The 4,807-nt window shown below is 42.9% G+C and overlaps 1 long non-coding RNA gene across 1 annotated transcript; it reads left to right on the top strand.

Annotated features, from left to right (window-relative positions):
• The first annotated feature begins 798 nt into the window (after positions 1-798).
• On the top strand, positions 799-4,543 carry LOC145866110 (uncharacterized). Its single transcript, XR_014383152.1, has 2 exons — positions 799-906; positions 3,585-4,543. It is a non-coding gene; the product is annotated as an uncharacterized LOC145866110 (long non-coding RNA).
• Positions 4,544-4,807: the final 264 nt, after the last annotated feature.

Genomic DNA, 4,807 nt, shown 5'->3' with positions numbered 1-4,807 from the left:
TAACTGTTCACCAGATCCACATGTGTTTACCAGACACACATAGTCCACACCATATGTGTTTGGACAGTGAAGCTTACAGTTTTAAATTTGGTTGTGTTTTAGATTATATTTTTCCTAATAGTAACTTAATGGTGAATAATGTCCTGTCATTTTGGAGTCACTTCACTTGTATTGTCAGTAAGAAGAGAAGATGTTTCTGAACACTTCTACATTCATGTGGATGCTACCATGATTATGAAAAATCAGGAATTAATTGTGAATAATGAGGAATGAGCCTCTGTTATTGGTAATGGTGAGAGGTTAGCATGTTTTGTTGTAGTCTCTGTTTTTGGTAATGGTGAGAGGTTAGTTAGCATGTTTTGTTGTAGTCTCTGTTATTGGTAATGGTGAGAGGTTAGCATGTTTTGTTGTAGCCTCTGTTATTGGTAATGGTGAGAGGTTAGCATGTTTTGTTCTATCCTCTGTTATTGGTAATGGTGAGAGGTTAGCATGTTTTGTTGTAGCCTCTGTAACTTTCTCACTCATTATTATTCATGATCTTTCTCAATCATGTTTCTATCTGCAGGCAAAACTTTGATAATTTGTCATTTATATTATGATACATTAATTTATGAATAGATATGGAAGGTTTCAGGACACTGATATATCTGAATATGTTGAAAAAATATACTGCCACTATTTTCACCACCAAAGAATAGCAGTGTGATTTTAATATGATTTGACTCTTTGCAGGCTGTCAGGCTGTCTAGTCACAGAGGAAGGCTGTGCTTCTCTGGTCTCAGCTCTGAGGTCAAACCCCTCACACCTGAGAGAGCTGGACCTGAGCTACAATCACCCAGGAGACTCAGGAGTCAGACTGCTCTCTGCTGGACTGGAGGATCCACACTGCAGACTGGAGAAACTCAAGTATGTAGAGGGTTTATGTCAATGTTCATATCAGACATGTTTGACTTTTCAGGCTAGTTAAGACAAACATTCTGACCACCACTTGGACAAAGTTATATGCTAAGTGTGTGTGTGTGTGTGTGTGTGTGTGTGTGTGTGTGTGTGTGTGTGTGTGTGTGTGTGTGTGTGTGTGTGTGTGTGTGTGTGTGTGTGTGTGTGTGTGTGTGTGTGTGTGTGTGTGTGTGTGTGTGTGTGTGTGAGTGAGTTCAGGTGTATCCCTCAATGACTGTCTGTTTTTCTGCTTACCGCTACAGTGTGGAACATGGTGGAGAGAACAGAATGAAACCTGGACTTAGAAAATGTGAGTGTTGACTGATGTGGAGAATATGACTAAGAATAAGTCTTAAGTTAAGTCAAAGTCAAAGACCACCATCATTACTGACTTGGTCATATTAATTATCAGCTGTAGTTCTACAGAAGCACAAATCAGGGACACCAAAGTTTACAAAGAGTTGCTTTGACAGTGTGTGTGTGTGTGTGTGTGTGTGTGTGTGTGTGTGTGTGTGTGTGTGTGTGTGTGTGTGTGTGTGTGTGTGTGTGTGTGTGTGTGTGTGTGTGTGTGTGTGTGTGTGTGTGTGTGTTGGTGTGGTGTAATTATTGTGAATAAGTGTGTTTTATATTACCATACAGTATAACATATGATCATTCAACAAGTCTCAAGTCACCTTAACTTCTCCTTTTGATACCTAGAAACATCTACATTAAATGAATTAGTGAAAAGTGAGTTAACATTCTAATGTGAATGATGATGATTTCTAATATTGTGTCTGGTTTCATCCATCAGATGTCTGTGATCTCACACTGGACCCAAACACAGTAAACAGACGCCTCTCTCTGTCTGTGGAGAACAGAAAGGTGACAGGTAGGAGAGAGGAGCAGCCGTATCCTGATCACCCAGAGAGATTTGAGGTCTATGGACAGGTGCTGTGTAGAGAGGGTCTGACTGGGCGCTGTTACTGGGAGGTAGAGTGGAGTGGGAGAGGGGAGGTAGAGTGGAGTGGGGGGCCTGTTATAGGAGTGACATATAAAGGAATCAGCAGGAGAGAAGAGGTTAAGGACTGTTGGCTTGGATACACTGACAAGTCCTGGAGTCTGTTCTGCTCTGACAACAGTTACTCTGCCAGGCATAATAATAATCTCACTACCATAGACGTCCGCCCCTCCAGATCCCACAGAGTAGGAGTGTATCTGGACTGGCCAGCCGGCACTCTGTCCTTCTATAGAGCCTCCTCTGACACACTGACCCACCTGATCACATTCACCTCCACATTCACTGAGCCCCTCTATCCAGGGTTTAGGGTTGATTATGTTGGCTCTTCAGTGTCCCTGAAATAATAACTGGACACACACACACACACACACACACTGGACACACACACACACACACACACACACACACACACACACACACACACACACACACACACACACACACACACACACACACACACACACACACACACACACTGGACGCACACACACACACACACACTGGACACAAACTGGACACACATGTACACACACACTTACACACACACTTACAAACACACTGGACACACACACACTGGAAACAAAATGGACATGGACACACACACACTGGACACACACACACTGGACACACACTAGACACACTAGACTCACACACACACATACTGGATACACACACACACACACACTGGACACACAAACACACTGGACACACACACTCAACACACACACACACTCAACACACACACTGAACACAGACACTGGACACACACACACACACACACACACGCTGAACTCATGCTGAACAAACACACACTCTGGACATACACACACTGGACACACACACACACACTGGAACACACACACACTGGACACAGACACACACACTAGGCACACACACACACGCTGGCCACCCACTCAAACTGGACAAACACACTGGACACACACATGCTTGACACACACTCACACATGCTTGACACACACACACACACGCTTGACACACACACGCTTGACACACACACGCTTGACACACACACTGGATACACACACACACACACACACAAACACACACACTGGATACACACACACACTGGATACACACACACACACTGGATACACACACACACACACACACACACACACTGGATACACACACACACTGGATACACACACACTGGATACACACACACACACACACACACACACACACACACTGGATACACACACACACTCTGGACACACACATACAAACACACACACTGGACACACACAATGGACAAACACACACTGGACACTCACACGTGACAGGCTTGTAATATTTTCTGATCTTTTACCACTTTGCATTTATTATGATATATTTTACTGTTTGTGTTTGTACCACAGGAGGTTGGTGGGACCTTATTTAGGGAGGACAGGCTTGTAATGGCTGGAGTGGAATAAGTGGAATGGTATCAAACACGTGGTTTCCATGTGTTCCATTTCATTCACTCTGTTCCAGACATTATTATGAGCCGTCCTCCCCTCAGCAGCCTCCTCTGGTATGTACTGTCCTGTATGTGAGAGAGCTCCAACAAGGAATTACAATGTATGTATTACTTTTAATACCTGCAAATGGCAAATAAACTACTGGAACTCCTTATGAATGTCTGCAGCCGACAAGAGGTGAAAATATTACCGGAATATTCTGCAAAATGTTGATGAAGACGTCACTCAATCCACCCAAAACAACATGCAGTCTTTCCACAAGACTCCCATGAAGTTATAGTGTGACGTTATGAGTCGCCGTTAAAGTAACATTCTCACAACATACTGCACTTGTTTTATCCTGTTTTAGATGTATCCTCTGTTTAAACATTTAAACTCTTACAATAACACTGTTAAAATACCAATGTGATCATTTCTTGTCTTTTATGTTGGAAAAACTAATTGTACAATTATGTGGACATACGCTCCATAGTTGTACAAGTATATATGGATATATTGTACTTTTCATAATAAAACATACTTGAAACAAGAAAAAGCATGTTAATTGTGAAAACAATTTAGTTATTGATTTTACATTGCTTCTCCCAGTCTCATGTTGACGTTTGTCATGAATCTTGACCTGGAGGCAGAACTGTGAGATTTCCTCTAGATATGTCAGCTGCAAAGTCAGAATTGGCTGTGGAAAATGTTGTTTTAAGGTCTTAATTTAAGGGAAGGATTAGCAGTGTGGTTAGGGTTGAGGTTAGGATTAAAATCGGATTGTATTACTTTGTGCCTGTGTCAGCTAGGGAATACTTTGCTGAACTGCCTCCAGGGCAAGATTCATGAAAATAAATGCCAACCTGCCTCCAGGGCAAGATTCATGACAATAAATGCCAACCTGCCTCCAGGGCAAGATTCATGACAATAAATGGCAACCTACCTCCAGGGCAAGTCTTCCCTGTGGCTCAGTTGGTAGAGCATGGTGTGTGCAACGCCAGAGGTGGGGGCCAGTACAAAAAAAAAAAAAATGTATGAAATGTATGCATTCACTACTGTAAGTTGCTCTGGATAAGAGTGTCTGCTATATGACTAAAATGTAAATGTAAAATGTAATTCATGACAATAAATGCCAACCTGCCTCCCAGTCGTCCCCTCCCTATCTTTACAAGGCTGCAGAACCTGCAAGCTAGTGATGTGGGGGTTCTCTCAAAACCCTCAGTCCCCAGGTGGGTAGATGGCAGGTTGAATAAAGAGAAGCTAGTGATGTGGGGGTTCTCTCATAACCCTCAGTCCCCAGGTGGGTAGATGGCAGGTTGAATAAAGAGAAGCTAGTGATGTGGGGGTTCTCTCATAACCCTCAGTCCCCAGGTGGGTAGATGGCAGGTTGAATAAAGAGAAGCTAGTGATG

Source organism: Salmo salar, unplaced genomic scaffold, assembly GCF_965601325.2.
Source record: "Salmo salar unplaced genomic scaffold, fSalSal1 ptg000129l, whole genome shotgun sequence".
Lineage (NCBI taxonomy): Eukaryota > Metazoa > Chordata > Actinopteri > Salmoniformes > Salmonidae > Salmo > Salmo salar.
Note: the sequence above shows the minus strand (reverse complement) of the source record. Positions and strands in the feature narration are given on the sequence as shown.